The sequence below is a fragment of the Protopterus annectens genome, chromosome 10.part0, assembly GCF_019279795.1.
Source record: "Protopterus annectens isolate FY-2018-M chromosome 10.part0, PAN1.0, whole genome shotgun sequence".
Classification (NCBI taxonomy): domain Eukaryota; kingdom Metazoa; phylum Chordata; order Ceratodontiformes; family Protopteridae; genus Protopterus; species Protopterus annectens.
In genome coordinates, this window is record NC_056744.1 from 688258094 (window position 1) to 688275968 (window position 17875).

The window sequence follows — 17875 nt, forward strand, 5'->3', positions numbered from 1 at the left end:
TATACATACATATGAACATATGTATGTATCTATATACAATTGATGTTATATGATTATTTGTGTGTCATACATTAATATATATATCTACATATAGCTGTCTATCTGTCTATATTGACAGATATATATCTGTCCATATGTCCATGCATGTTCGGTTTATATATTGGCCTGTTTCTCATTCACTTGGCAATTGTCGTGGATGATTGCAGCATTGAAGTCAGTAACTTTCCTTGGATGGCAAAAGCCAGGGTACCTTTTTGGCTGGGCTTGTATAGGCCTCAGGGCCCATAGCCTAGTACCTACCTATGAACCTATCTATGAACTAGTGGAAACACTTTTGTGTTTCAGACTTCATCTTCTTCTACATATGTGTTCTAATACATGTAACTGTGCAACTAGCAATATTTTAAGTATATCAGAGCATTAGTTGAAATATATCCCTATTTGTACCCACAGTGTGGCATACTTTGTCCAGACTTCTTGCATTAACAGGTTGTGTGGTGTGATAATAATACATTTCCTGTACCGTTGACTGATTGTGCTGCATGATATGTTTGTGAAAACTTCAGGTTATGCATATTTGCCATGGTTTAGGGGTAAATAACTTTGTGTATGGAGTGCAGGGTCCTGGGTTCGAGCCTTAGAGAGGCACTTTACTTTGTTGCCGGGCAGAACAAGGGACGTTGGATACAGAGTGATTACGACACTTTTAAGCAGTTGCAAGCAGCTTTGAGCAGGTTTGAGCAACAGTAAGCACTGCCAACCTCTGCTTATGTTTTCTTACAGTCAGTTAGCTTCAGATTTCTTAACCTGTGTAGGCATAGCTTAACCCCGTGCAAACCTACGCAAACCCACTTACCACTGCTTAACAGTGATTACCGCCACTTACCCCGTGCTAATTCCTTTAAAAGAAAAGAAAGAGGGGTTGATAGGAAAGTGGTGAAAATGGAGCACAAAGAGGGAAAGACAGTAGGGAAAATAGCTGGGCATGTACAGGAAGGGTATATGAAAGGTCCACAGCTGCCCATTTCTTTGACAGCAACAGCTGTGCATATACACTATATTTGCAGGTACATTTGGACACTCTAACCCCTGGGAGAGGGGTGAGGACAACATATATTCATTGTGATGCCAATTACACCAGATTACTTGTGTATAGTGAACATGTGTGTAAAATGGACAGCTATGTATGGGGTGAGATTTTTTTGTGGGAACAGATTGCCCTTTTAATTTTTTTTTCAGGTGAAAGTGGGATGTTGTGGAGGGATAGTAGGTATATTTTGGGAGATAGGTTGGACAGGTTAACAGACAAGACACACAAGACGCATACAGGGCCGGTATATGACACATGTGGGGGTAAACACCTTGGACAGGGAGGGGTGTTTGGAAGTCGCAAGCCCATGAGCTCCCAACTGGAAACAGTGGGACTGAGGTCCCCACCCACGGGCAGTCACCACTGCACCTTCACGGCCTCAAAGGTGGCTGTGCTGGGGGCTGTGTAGGAGGGGCAGGCTCACCCTCTAATAGTGCCACTCGGCCCTCAAGCTGGCGTAGCCACTCTCGATACTCCAGATCGAGCTCCTTACTCACCACGGCCTGGACCTGTTGATGGGTGACAGGTTCCCCTCCACGCCTGCTCTGAGGGGGGGGTGAGCCCCATCCCCTGCAGCGGTTCCACCCAAAGGTGGCGCAGGGCCCATGGAAGAGGAGGTCCCAGACTGGGCCCCAGATGTCCTGGTGCCTGGTGCTATGGCCAGCTGAGGTGGGACAGGTGGGCCCGCTGGGACCGTCTTTCCCATATGAGCTGTGTTGTCACAGGTTTATGACAGATATGGGTTAGTAACAGTCAACAGCATTCAGGATTAGTTATAATAGCATGCATAGGTATTCCCATTAACCCAACACACCAGATTTAACACAGTTGCAGAGCAAGCAGAACACATGCATATATGGAACAGTGGCCATTACAGGAGCATGCAGGTTTCATTGATGGCAACAGGCCACCAATATGGGTGTATTTACACATGGCACATGTATAGAAACAAATGTGAATATTTATAAACCCTTAGGACATATGTCCCAACAAAAGTGTGGAGTGTACACATACCAGTTGAGGAGTGTCATTGGGTTATTATGCACATATGGTAGGGGTGAGAGAGAGAGTTCAGTTAACAACTAATATATCCTTGTAGTTTTCACAACATTCTTAGTTACTGCAGTGGTTTTTCCCTTACATCTATTATTACACTACACAATGGCCTTATATTGTACACTGGTGTGTTTATAAATTATTATATATGTAACCTGTGTCTTACATTCAGGCGTGACAGGCTGCAGGTGTTAATGCAGCATATGTTGAGAATTGCTGTCATACACTTTGGGTGAGGTGCTAGAATGACAGGTTTGTTTCCATATACATTTTCTGTCTATGTACACGTTTGACTATCAGTTATATGTCATTGACAGCTGCCTACATTTCTTGGATCATCACTCTGGGTTTTCAGGGGAACAGGGTACCAAGCTGGTGATATGGGCCATTTATCTGGACATGCTGGACAGATTGGAACAGTTGTGGGGTATGAATATACATACAACTTGCAATTTGAACATTCTAGCAAATTCTGTACTGTTGTTGGGTGTAATTATGCATACAGCTTTCTATCTGAACATTGTATCAAAATCTGTACAGTTGTGGGGTATGATAATGCATACAACTTAGTAGCACTCCCGGGATTCAAACCCCTCCTGTGTGTGTCAAAATATTACAGCTAACATCACAGTACACTGTGCTATCGGGGAATTGATATCAAGCTTTTGACTGTTTTCTGTCTAAGTCTCCCTAAATTTTACAATATAACTGACATCTTGGCACATCCAACATTGTTATGCAGGACTTCATGCCCATTTTATCTGCATACCACGATGTGGGTGACACTGCTTAAGATACAACAGTACTATTTATAGTATGGAACAGATCGCCAATATATGAGAGAAGAGTAAACAGAAGCACTCCAGGGGTTATACCTTTATTCACAGACTAATACACATTTATTTCTACTGGTACAACACTTTCTAAGGCTCTTATATTTATTTATGACAGTACATGCAGACTGATTACTAACCTGCCTCGCGACGCAGCCTTTGCAGCCTAACATCATGGGCTTGCTGGCTTGCAGCCCGCTCATCTGCAGCTGTCAGAGAAATGCAGTGACATTTAGCCATACCTATCCATAGTATACACAAACTAGGCAATTATTTGCTACTTAGTAGAATGAGTACTTAGTACTGGGGCATTGGGCATCTGCCGAGACTCCTGGATCCACTGTTCCAGTACATCCCCCCTCCACTGCTTCAGGTCAGCATGGTGGTGCCTGACCTGCTCATGTTTGGTTTGATTTTCCTGTGGTGAGGATTAGTTTGCTGATACCTCATTCATATCTAAAACTATGATGGCTTAGTGGTTAACTTCTGTGACTATAGTGTACAGGGTCCTGAGTTTGAGCCTTGCAGGAGCGGTTTATTTTGTTGCTGGGCAGAACATGGCCCACTGGATCCAAAGTGGTTAAGGTACTTTAAAGCAGTTGTAAGCAGGTTTGAGTGGGTTTGCGTGACGGTAAGCACTGCTAACCTCTGGTTACAGTTTATTATACTCAGTTAGCTTCTACTTTGCTTAATCTGTGTAGGCAATGCTTACTCCCGCGCAAACACACTTAGACATGGTTACTACTGCTTATTTGTGCTTAAACCTGCTTACTAGTGCCTTATTCATTATGACACTGACACTTCTCATGTGCATTTCATGCAGTACTCCAGTTCACATTTAAATGTTATTATGTAGGTTATACAGCAAAGAGATGTAAATATATGTTCATATACAGATTTCACATGGAAAATGATATGTGCTGCAGTGTGACTTGAACTGGGAATGCCTTTTCATTAGGTGGATGCTCTAACCACTACACTATTGCTGTGCTGCTTCATTTGTATATATATTCCTTGTTATCCTCTTCAGCCTTTTCAGCTGCTTTAACTGTAGCTAAGTGATAGGCAAACCCGCACACCTACGGTTAGCTGTACTCGGGGTTTTAAAAAAATAAATTCAAGGGTTTCTTCATTTTATTTCACTGTACTGTTGCTGTTGAACACATGGGGACTGCTGGTGGTGATATGCAGACACCTGTGAGCAGTCTTGCTCATTTATTTAAACTTTCTTCTGTTCTACTTTGCAGGGGCATGTTTATTCTGAGAGCTCTGCTCTCAGACATGCCCCCTGCACTCGTCTATGCTCAGTGTAGGATTTGGAGCTCAGGCAGCGCGCCTTCATTAATATGCATGGCACGCTGCCTTCCTCCTCTTAAACTCCCACTTACGTGCATGACTAGTTTAGTCCTGCATGGCAGATTAGTAAATCCGTGTGTGTGTGTGTGTGTGTGTGTGTGTGTGTGTGTGTGTGTGTGTGTGTGTGTGTGTGTGTGTGTGTGTGTGTATCTGTACATGTATATATTATATATATAATATGCACACATACACATGCAAGTATACACTGCTATACTCATATTTGTAAATTGCTAAGTTGCAGCAGCAAAGTAAATACAACTTATTATGAGAAAATATTTTCCATTATCTTACAACAGATTACATTGAAATTTCTTTCTTTCTTCTTATTACCATTCTCATACTTGGGATCTAGAAATGTTCTTATTTGATCGCGCTTCCTGTTAGTTTGGTAACATTAAACTTATTAGTGAAAATGGTAGACTCGGTTTTCATATTTCTTAGAAATGTAAAAACATCTTGGGCCAAAACTCAGCAAGCAAAACTTGAATAAATATAAGGTACACTTATCATTGCAACATTTCAAAAGATTTAGTGTGATTTCTCCTTGCAGCTGATAAAATACTTATTCAAAGCTCATCTGGTGATGAGTGTTGTGCTGTTTGGAAACCTACTTTTTTCTCAAATGCAGCAATTTTAAGTCTACCAAACAGTGGGCTCAGAGTGAGAGAGAGAGAGAGAGACAGAATAAGGTTTTCCAGAAAAAAATACAGATCTCCAAGGGTAATTGGTTCCTAACTGGAGGCCAAAGAAGAAAAGTACCATGGAGAAACTCTTAAAGTCTTAATTCATATGGAAGATAGAAATAGTAGATAATAGATTTTAATAAAAGGACAGAGGAAGCTAAAGTCAGAAAGCTCTTAAGGGGAATGAAGAATGAGAGATAACTATGAAGGAGAGTGATCTATGCCCCTGGCAGAAGCAAACTAAAAATTAATTTCCATTTATCCTTATAATTCTTCTAAATGGAAGGTTATTGGAAAGAATGAAACAGATAACCCATTCTAGATGAAAATTCTTCAGACCTAACATCTTGAATGTTTAGTCAAAAAGCAAATGTGATATGGACATTAAAGCAGAAGAGAGAGAGAGAAATGTTATTGAAGTATGGAAAATACGGGCTGTCTGGGCCCATAATGAGCAACCAGGATCTGATCAGCATCTGATTACCTGGCTTTGAGAATAAGCATTCTTAAGTGAGTGGAAGCAGAAGAAACCAGTGTGTTGTAAAAGGACATTGTGGGTAATGAAATGTCATACCAGCAACATTACGGTTTATTCTTTTTATTACAAATTTCAGAGGCTCATTATTTCCTGGATCAAAAATCAAGGGACTTTTAAATGGTAAGTCTAAAAGGGATACCCTGGCATTCTCTGTGAGTGGACTGAGTTGAAGAAAGGGGTGCCACTGCCTGCTGATGCTTGATCTTACCACTTTGACAGACCTGTCAGTTAGACAATATGCCACTCTTATGGTCAGAATAATGAGTATAAGCCTTGGCAGCATAGGTGTTATGCTGTTTGTATAAGCTATGTGTTAGTCAGCTCCTCCATAGGAAGGGTACTGAGACTAACCAACTTACTCAGTTAACACAAGCAAACAAATAAACAGAATGTTTCATGTCATGTAAAAGGTGTGACTGAAACTGCAAAACATTTGCTATCAAAGTACAACATTTTAGCAAAGTAGTTCACCACACTCATAAACAGCCTGGAGGACATACACACTTCAGTCTTAGAAAGTTTCCACCAACAGTAGACCACCATGCAAGTATGCTCTGCTATCTTACAGACCTTCTGAAGCCTTTTTGGGGTGATGACACTGAGTTAGTGGGTCATCCTTCTCTTTTCTGCATACATTTTAGATCCTCACCAAATCTGGGATTATTGCGTGTGGAAGGAGAAAATGGAGACCCCTTTTCATAAACTATATCCTCTGAGACTTGCTTGCAGTCTTACAAGACTTTCTTTGATTAGTTTTCTGGAATTTTTTTTTCTAGTCCACTTAATTACTGGTGAGTCTTTAGAAGAAGACTCTGTTGCCTCTTTTAATTAACCATATTGGTCAGTAAGTACAAGAAAAGAAAGATGAAGCACCATCTGGGGTAGTAATAATCTTAGATGGGAGGGGATGGGCTGGCTGAGGCTGATGGGATGGATAATGCCAGGTTGGGCTGGAGATGTAGAAAATACCATGGTCTAGATAACAGGATCAGGCTGAGACAATTCTGCCTCCCTGTAATACTATGTCAAGGACAACCTCCAGACTAGAACAGCAGGGTTATGGAAGAAAAAGATATGCCAATCCAACATTATCTAAACTGGCATCTATTAGACTGAAGACAGAAAGGACATTGCCCATGGAGCTACTGCCTGGTGCACCACTATCATCTGAACCATTTCATCTGGCAGGCATTGATGGCACCAGTACCTATAAAGAGATATCAGGTGTGGCCAGTACTACATTCTCATGCATGGCTGAAGAATGACCCTCAAAAATCTTAATCACTGCTGCCAACCTGTCATAACCTTTCTCTGGTACAATGGGCAGGCTGTCCAGATAGAAGGAAAAGAGGCTAGTATAGGCACCTGAAAAGGCTAAAGAACCAGAGTAGTAAAGTAGCATGAAGAAAAAACACGGGCTCATTTATATCAAGTGCAGACAAGATAACTTGTCAAGGGCATAGCAACCATAATTACAGGAAGCTTCATTTCTGACTATTCCTTCTGCTCTATTATCTTCTGTAATTTTTTCAAATTCTTAGCTACAGAGCATGAGGGCTTGTAATGCTACTTGCTATTTCTGGACTCTCACATGTCCCTATAGGGTTTCAGAAACTTTTGGATGAATAGACCTGGAAGAAGATGAAGTGGAGTATGAGTAGGCATCCCCCAGCTGGGGATACCAATAGAGGAGAGCATGTTGATCAGTGACATTGCAGCTTAACTTTTTCCTATTTTTCTTACAGTTTTTTTTTAAATTGACCATATTTATTAACTGTAATCATAACAATTGTACTCAGTTTATTTAAACTATATGCATGTAGCCAAATAACCCATATATCTATTTGGCTATTTGTCTACCTGACACATGAAAACATGATTTCTGACACTCCGCTTAAAACAAGATTGTCTATTATTGAAATAAAATGTTTTTCATCTAGTCTCCATAACAGTTTACATTAAATGATTTTTGAAGGCCCTTCTTTGGCATCTGTTCATTGTTTCATCAAAATCCTGTTAAAAGAATACTTTTTAGATATTACAGAAAAAAGTTAAAGAAATTGAACACTTTAGGAGTTTGTTTAGAGAGTGGATATGTTTGCCACATGGGTACAGGTTTAGAGAAATTGTGACTCTTGAAAGGCCAGAGGCCCATGAGTAACTTGAAATGCACTGTATTTATTTATTTATTTGTGTATGTATGTATGTATGTATGTATGTATGTATGTATGTATTTATTTATTGACATTGGCTTTTTTTTAAAGGAAGGATCAGTATGTCCATGATGTGAGAAAATAAAGAGAAGAAAATGACCCCAAATGGCATTCAATAAAGCTTCTTGGAGCAAAACATCTTTTCCCATGAAGCAGCTTGATGGACATCCATTATGTGACTAAATTCTTGCATGGAAGGAAAATACTGGAGTAATTTTAAAGCAGTACATTATGGTAAATGTGGACAGAGTTTAAAGCCTGGAAAAGTTGTACATGCTGAGCGGTCATCATGGGGGACATTCACAAAGGTACATTGATGTGTATATCTTCATGTACATGTCACAGTAACTTTTTTGTATCCAGAAGCTACCCTAACATAGTGTTGCATGGTGCTCTAGAATGAAGACGTGCAGCACTGCATAGGACTGGCTCTGAAGCTGTGCTGAATGAGACAGTCCTGGGAAAAGGCATAATTAGTCATGTGCTCTGTTCCTCAGAACCACCTCCAGGAAGGCATCTACATGGTGAGCAATTCAAGAAATTGCTCAACTGCATAGCTCAACATGTCAAGACCAACCACATTACAGTAGTAAACATGGCCAAACAGCCAAATCCATGCACCAAAAACAAAGTAGTAGGGGGATCCAGGGTGGGGGAAACCACTAAGCACAATTAATTAGTCTAAACATCAGTGCCATAATGGCAAAATGTCAACATAGGAATAAGAGGGATTGGGGAGCCACCAGGTATTAGTCTAAACTCCAGTGGCACCAGCATTGGTACAGGGATGGGGGACCACTAGGCACCATGGATTAGTCTAAACTCAAGTGCCATAATAGCACCCACATTGGTATGGGGATCCAGGTGAGGGAAACACTAGCCACCAGGGAAATTACAATTGTGCCATAGTGGGACTTACACAGTATGGGGATTGGGGTTGGGAAGAAACACTAGCCATCAGGGAAACTACAATTTTGCCATAACAGCAATTACAGTAGTAGAGGAATTGGAGATGGGGTAAAACACTAGCTACTAGGAATAATACAATTGTGCCATAACAGTACTTAAGCTACTACAGGGCTCAGAGGTTGAGGAAGCACTAGTCACCAGGCATATTACACTAGTGCCATAATGGCAAATTAAACTATTCCATGGATTGGGAGCTGGATGGATACACTAGCCACCCGGGAATACTCTATACCTTTGTGACTTAATGGTGCTTCGGTTAGTATGGGGATTGGGGAGTTTGTGTGTGTGTGTGTGTGTGTGTGTGTGTGTGTGTGTGTGTGTGTGTGTGTGTGTGTGTGTGTCACTGAGGAGGAATGCCAGTACCTACATGAGCAGCAGGTAACTACAATGACACACAAATAACAATGATCTTCACATTGAGGTAGTAACTATGATTCAGAGGCATGCAAATTAATTGATAATGAGATATTTCTTCATCATGGCTAACAACTCTCTGAATCACAAAATACCATGGTTCATGCTAGGCCCTTTCACGAATTCACAAGAATGTTGTTATATCAGGCTTATCTATACCTGCAGCTAAAGCCTTCTAACATCTGATTTGTCCTTTATGGGGAAGAGAGTAATGTTGACATAATTTTGCATTTCAGGCTAGCCTTCTTTGTCTCATGTTGCAGTTTGTTACAGCTTGTATCTGTTATTCTCTTTTAATCCTTGTAAGTAATGAAACAGAACTGCACTTCCTGAACGTCTATTTATTTTCTGAGCTTGTTTACTAAGTGATTGTACTACTTTTGACTATAAAAGATGTATAACGAACAAATGTGTCTTAACGGTACTATGTGAATTTCTCTGGACCACTTTTGCAACAATCAGAATAGTGAAACTGCAAGTACAAATGTGATGGAATATATAGCAATTCTGAAGTTGCAGTATCTCAATGCATTTCCCTTTCGCCAAGATACTGCATTCTACAAGATAAGTATTTATTAAGTAATAGGAGTGTGGAACATGCAGCCCCTATATCAATAAGAAAAGTACCCACCTCACAAAAATTGCACTAATAGCATAAAAGCAAGTTTTTCCATTCATCTGGACTGTGTTTTTTCCTGAGTTTTGAGACCCGCAATTTCAGGTTTCATACTGGTGATGGGGAAACAAGCTTTACTGATCCCTGTTATGTATGTGAATTGCATGTTAGTAACTGAGAGACTTCAGGGTTCCTAGAATCTCTATACAAATGTAATAAATTAAGAACATAAATACTAATCAAGCAAATTCATCAGTTACAATAAACATCCTTGCCAGATGTCACATATCCTGTCAGCAGAGCCTGTCATCTAGTCACTGATTTAGAGAATTAGTATAGTAAACAGAGGCATTCAAATCTGTTAGAAAATTTCAGATTTTACAAGTCAGATCAAACTTATACTTTTAACCCTCTTAACAGCAGTTAAAATCAAGGAAAGTACTGCAAACAAGCTAAAATTAGACTCTAATGATGGATAACTTTATTGGAGAGGGGTTTACAAGTGGATGGTAAAGTGTTTTATATTCAATAAACTCAGTAATTATCAGATACTTTGTGTGCATCTGTTTGGAGTTCCTTAACATGAGTATATCTTTTTTTTTTTTGGGGGGGGGGGGGTTCCTGGAAGGGAGAAGTTTCCCTTTATGAGGATTAAGATTACATAATTTTATTAACAAGAATCACTGAAATTATGTAAATTTATAGACATGAAATCTAATGAAACAAAGTTAATATAATCAGTGATTATTAACCTTCTGATTCTATACCCCTCAGCTGCAGGTCTCATCATGGGTTAATTACAAAATCACTTCATACAGTATATATATTAAATGTGTTCCATAACATAAACTTTTCCAGATGTCATTCATAACTGATTTTTTTTATTATTATCTCTTATTATCATCAGGATGACTGGATGGATATTCACAGGGAATGTCTCATAGGAGTGCCTTGAAATTACCTGTCCTATGGACAAATGATTAAAGTTCAATAAAACTTTTAGTATTAGGATTAGAGTGCCGATGTATGATAAAGGGTAAACAAGCATAAAGCATTTCTTTGAGGTGTATCAGACAAGAACTATAATTCTTATAGTAATGCTTCACCTCATTTAGTCAGACACAACATTAATTTCCCCTAACTTATCTAAATTAATGTATGCTTATTAGATTATGCCCTTGAATAAATTAATTTAAAAATATAAGCTCATTAAAACGGTAATGCCCACAAAATAATATGTTTTTGTCTGAGCCTGAAATGTGTGTTTAAAACACAAAATATATCCATTTGTAAAAACGTCATCTTTATACCCATCATAGTCTAATGTCTGCTGTTTATTCCACAATGAAATCAGTAGCATTATATGGATTCACCTGAGCTAACAGCATTTCATGGCTGTGCAAGCAGCAAATGGTTCTTTGCTAGGAAGTGAAGACCAGTTATTGTCTTGCTAAATGAAACAAAGATAATCATCTTCCCAGCTGTTACAGTATATGCTGTAACATAATGACTTCAGGTAAGAAATGACTGATGTTTTCTTCTCTGACTTGTAGTTTACATTTGAATTATGCTATCCTCATTATCAACACTGCTAACAATTGATCTAAATTTACCTGGCACTGCTCACTTACCTGCAATGTTTTAAATTCCATGACTGATGACTGTATTATAGGTCTTAATGTTACAACTGAAGAAAATGAGTTTTGCAGAAAAGGCAGAAGCACAAAAAAAGACAGATTCCATAGCAGCATAAACATATTCCCAATATCTGCAGCTGATATTTGGAGTGTGCATGCTAGTTAATAATAAAAGAGTAGATGGGCAGACAAACTGGCGTGTGCAATCCCTGTAAGACAAAACAGGATGTCTATTTCTATAATTTATAGAGACTTTAGATTTATTTATTTAGTTTGTTTACCAGGGTAGTACCCTGATCACAACAGACCATTTGTAGGCACAGCCCAGGTAAATCAAAACTAATTCATGACTGATTTCTGCAATATAATACTGTTATGAGTGTGAAAAGGTTAAATTCTTGCTTGTAGCACTGGTGGTGTATGTTCAGATTCGGACTGAGGATGTCAACATACCTCTCAACTATACAGATTTTCACAGAATGTCAAGATTTGTGCCTCATATTTTTGGTCTGTTTTTCATAAAATTGTGGTTTTCTGTCAAATTACTGGCAAATCATTAAAGACCGAAGTTAGAAAATAATGACTGACATTTGAGTTCCAGAATTCATACCCTTCAGAAATTTCATGATAATGCAAAACCTTCTATCAAGTTTCTAAGTTTGTAAGAGCACTATTTAAAATTGTCCCTATTTTTGGGCCTTTGTCTCACTTTTATTTATGGCTTTGTCCAGACTTCTTGCTCTAAGAGGTTGAGAAGTATGGATGTCACTGAGTCAGCTGAGGTGAAAAAGCTGTGGACTACCAATATATTTCTTCCTGGGAGGTGGAGATGATGCTCATACGTATTGCACTGGCGATACTGATTAGAAGCTAGAAGCCTCCCATGTGCACAGGTTCACACTGCATATGGAGGCAAGCGATGCTACTTGTTACTGCATCTCCTATCATTATCTCACAGGACGATAAAATTGGGAGGACTGTGATGGTGAGAGTTTGTCATGGAGAGTTCCTGACCTGAATATGACCACCTCGTTACCAGCTGCATTTACCAACCACTGATCAGTGGCACTAATTCAAGAGGCAAGCATGAGCATTCGGAAAGAAAAGATTGTAACATAGTTTTCAGGAAAGCCTTTTGTGAAGATGCATGAAAGGTGAAAACAAAACTGAGACATACTCTATAGTAACCATCCTACTGTGTGTTTTATGGCCAGTTATTTTTGTTTTTAAACTGTACATGCAGCAGCAGTATAGCGGTGGTGATAGCTTCTACACTTCATATTTCTACATTAACGTCTTGATTCATGTTTGTCAAAACATGAATCAAAAAGGAAACTAAAGTCAAGTTATCATTGTCTACTTGGATAGTAAGTTCTAATGAGCAAATCAAATAGACATTTTATTCTGTTAATATGTATTTATCCTTTGTTGACCAAGTTAGTCCCACTAGGTTAAAGTCTCTTTTCAGAGGACCCAAGGTGGCATTTATACTGCTAGGAGAAATTTTACCAGGACATTGTAGAACCCTCTACTCAGGCAGATGGGGACTCAGTTTAATATCTCATCCAAAGGGCAACACACTCAATAGTGAAGCACCTCCAGTATCAGTAATCCACCTACCTTGTATGGGAACAGAACCTACAACCTTCTGCACTAAAGGTGAGTGTGCTATCCGTGACACCAGGATGAATGCCTGCAGTGCCGAAAAAAATGCTTATATGGCAAAGTAAGATCTTAAACTACATTATGCATTGTCAATCTTGACAAATAAAATATTTTTCAATAACAATTTGTGCATAATTCCAAACCAAAATTGGCTAATGGCAATACAAGAAGCAGTGGCCATAATATTTACACAAAATTGCTAAAAAGCACATTTCCTCCTCTGTTGGATCCTCTGAATAACTATACTGAAAAGTATCATTATTTCTTTTCTGTTCTGAAGTTTGTTTCACCTTACTAAAGCAATGAGCACACACAGTGACAGTGCATTCTCATGTAAATATATGTGCTCTCTACGTGTTTCTTGTATCACTTGTACATGACCTTTGCCTTAGACATTTAATGCTAGTTCATTTCTTAAGTATTATTTTTTAGTTTCAGGATCTAGATAACTTAAGTAGTGTAAGCAATTAGTGTTGAGTCTTTACAGAGTTGCTGCTGAAGGCAGGATAAGAAGTATAATAAAATAAATTGTTACACACATAGCACAAGTTTCTAGTATTGGCAGTCAGTGCATGTCATTCCTATTATCAATAAAGCATCTACAGACTGTTTCTATTCCTCAAAAGCTTCACTTCATATGCACACAAATATATGCACACACATACAATCACACGTGCACACATACACATACTTTCATGCTGGCAGAAAAACTGGTGAACTATAAATCACTATTTATAATGACAGCCCATTTTTATAGCTCATTTTTATCAAACCAGCTTAATAGGACAAGCAGTGAAGCTGCACAGAAACACTAACTAGCCAGACTATATGTTAACAGCATGTGTTAGTACTGTAAATGTGCATTACCGCATGATAACTTCATAGGTTCATAGGTAAGTACTAGGCTAGCTGCCCTTATGGGCCATTTTAAGCCTAGCCAGTTTCCCTTTTTGTGCTCAAATTAACCTATCACATTTGGATACAGATTGGCCTTACCCATCTCAAGTCAATAAATATCTAGTGCCCCTAATCAGAATAACTTGGATAATACCATAGATAATTTGAGGGGACGCATGTATGCATGCATGGGATAAAGCAATTAGGAGCTGCCTCTGTCCATTAGTAGTACCAGGGGGGAGTCCTGGGGTAAATTTTCTAATTTCTATCCACAGATCCAAATTGCACTTGAATATGGACAAGGATGAACTTCGTGTTATGTGGAAAGGGAGTCTGTTCCAGAGCAGTAGTACACTCTGTAAGATAATATAGACTTCCGAACTGTTCTGCTAATGTTGCAGATCAGATTTATGTCAGACTATTTCTGATGCATTTGACTTGCTGATGTGCAGTAAATACATCAGTACTGTGTCAGAGGATGCTTTGTATGCCAGTGACAGGTCACCTTTTAGCCGTCTGCGGGACACCAAGTATACTGACAGGGCTTTGAGTCAGTCTATTTAAGACATGTTGTTTAGGCCTTGTATCCTTTTTATCTCTATAGGCTTTCCAGTTGTTGCATGTGTCTCATCACACACACACACACACACACACACACACACACACACACACACACACACACACACACACACACACACACACACACACACACACACACACACACACACACACACACACACACACACACACACACACACACACACACATGCACACGCACGGACGCGTGCACACAGACACCAGGGAATCAGGGACTAGCTGAGCACTCAATGCACCAAAGCAGAGAATCTAATCTGGGACTGAGATGCTAGCTGACAGCAGGATGCAAAAATGCAATCATTTTCATAGAGCACTCACTAGAGTGACATCAAATCATTTTATATGGACAGCAGAGAAGAGAAAATGCAACCTGCTCTCCCACAGACAGTAAACTAAAACTGTGTGCCATCTGCTACTCAATAGTTTTAGCAACTCAGCGGCTATTAGACTACCTTGTTCTCTAGAAAGGTACAGGTATAAGACTATTAAGATAGAGTTAGGAGTTACTCTGACACCACCTATGTTAAAGATATTTTCTTTAAATTTCCCTTTGCAAGTAATTGCTGATTTGTATATTTTATGGACACTTTTATGCTTTACCAAGTCTTAAATAAGGTGTTCTCATAAAACTTGTGTCTGGTGTCTTATTTACTTATAAGGGTAATCTTGCAGCACTGGTGTAGCTGCTGTCACCCATCCCTTTTGAAGAGACATTTTTTGGCTAAAGAATCATGGGTTCTACAAAGCTACAAAGCTTGCAGTCTAGGAGACCACTGAGAATTCCGTCCATTGCCAAGATCATTATCTACTTAGGTGACTTGCTCCATGGCACATAATAAGCTGAGGGAATTGCTCTAATTGCCAGACTATAGTTTAATACACTGGTTGACTCAATGGAAGGATTGTTATTGATAGAGACCTTGACCTTAGAATTGCCTGGCTGGTTGCAACATATACTAAGAAAGCGGAAAAGGGGATTCTAGGAGATTCTAGTATTGCAGAGGTATCCGTAGACCCTCATGAAAAACATTGTGTGTGTGTGCGTGAGTGCTCGTGTGTGTGAGTGAGTGTGTCTGTGTGTGTGTGTGTGTGTGTGTGTGTGTGTGTGTGTGTGTGTGTGTGTGTGTGTGTGTGTGTGTGTGTGTGTGTGTGTGTGTGTATGTGTGTCTGAGGGGCTGATAAAGTTCTTGGACCCTTTAAAAACATTCTTTCTTGACTGAGGAACAGCACACTCAGAATTTCAGACTTCAAAGGGTGCATCAGGACTGCATACCAGGTATGGCCTCACTGAATTCAGTCCACTAATCATATGTCAACATCATATTATGTCTGGGTCATTTCACGTAGCTAAATTCTTAATCAGCCAAGTGATTTCCTAAAGGGGTGAGTATGTGTAATGAGCAAAATGGAATGCATTAGCATACTCTGATTACTCCTCACTTCTCAATGTCACATTCTTATTTTTCCCCAACATTTGTACTGCAATATAATGGGTGTTTTGTTTTAGGATTTGGATAGCTTTCATTTGAAGGTGAAATATTCCTGTTGTCTTTGCAAGTTCTGGAAAGCAAAGTTCTGAAGCAATACCGTAACAAGGATTTTATTTACTATTTTTCTCTGAGGTGACAAGTGCAGGCATACTTCACTTTTATTTATACATTCTTGGTGTAAATAAGACTTTGCTGCCAAATAATATAGCTAGAACCTTACTTTGGAGATGTGGCCAAGTTTTTTTTTTTTTTTCAATGTTAAAAGGCAGAGCTGCTCATACATCTGAGAATGAGAAGGACAGAAAGGACCTTCTTGAGAGGGGGATGAGTGTAAAAGCTCCCAGCATTTTTCTTGTCCAAGGTCATATTTGCCCGAAACACTCATCATCTTCTTTTGGCTGTTCCCGTTAGGGGTCGCCACAGTGGATCATCTGTTTCCATTTCTTCCTGCCCTCTGCATCATGCTCTTTCACACCAACCACCTGCATGTCCTCTCTCACCACATCCATAAACCTTATCTTAGGTCTTCCTCTTTTCCTCCTACCTGGCAGCTCCATCCTTAGCACCCTTTTCCCAATATACTAAGCATCCCTCCTCAGCACATGTCCAAACCAACGCAATCTCGCCTCTTGCTTTGTCTCCAAACTGTCCAACCTGAGCTGACCCTCTAATATACTGATTCCTAATCCTGTCCATCCTAGTCACACCCAGTGCAAATCTTAACATCTTTAACTCTGCCACATCCAGCTCTGACTCCTGCCTTTTCGTCAATGCTACCGTCTCCAACCCATATAACATAGCTGGTCTCACTACCCTCTTGTAGACCTTCCCTTTCATTCTTATTGGTACCCGTCTGTCACAAATCACTCCTGACACTCTTCTCCACCCATTCCACCCTGCCTGTACTCTCTTCTTCACCTATCTTCCACACTCACCATTACTCTGAACTGTTGATCCCAAGTACTTAAACTCATCCACCTTTACCAACTCTACTCCCTGGATCCTCACCATTCCTCTACCCTCCCTCTCATTTACACACATTTGTCCGAAACACTACCCTTCTAAAAGATTGTGCTGGAGTGAAACGTATGATGAAATTAATAAGGAATCCAGTGACTGGGTAAAAAATCCCCTACAGATAACATTACATATATCGTAATTTGCAACACAGAGAGGATACTGATCAGAAAATAACATCCTTATGTTTGGTTTCAAAATAATTGTTTCCATTCAGTCTCAATAGTTTTACATTATAACACTGACTACAACTAATGTTAACATATATAATTGTTTTGGCGTACTTCCACACTCTTGATTCTACTGTGAAAGCCCTATGACATCTGTCCAGACCTTCACTCTGTAAAACAAGTTTATTTACGCATCATGTCCCTGCAGTTTATTATCGGTACCTACAGCGTGCATCGTAAAATGTAAAACAGTTAGGACAAATGAAGCCATATACAGTAAATTATTTTTTGCCATATGACTCAATCATCAAAAACAGTAGTCATTGTTTTTAGAACTTGTATAGTTTGAGGAAGAGTTGAAGTAATTATTGCTGAGAAATAATATTTCCTTAGTGCTTAACTTCCTTTAGCTCATTGACTTCTTGGGTCTTCATTTGAACTCCACAAGAACATGGTGTTAGACAGTTTAATGTAAATTCAGTCTGAAGGAAGCAATTATTCAACTACACTGTTTGTTAAGATCAGGTACTGATGAATGAGAAGTGCTCAGTCATGCAAAAAAGATGTAAAAATAAACTGTACTAAACAATAATGCTACCATAGAAAGTGAGAGTGTGTGTGTGTGTGTGTGTGT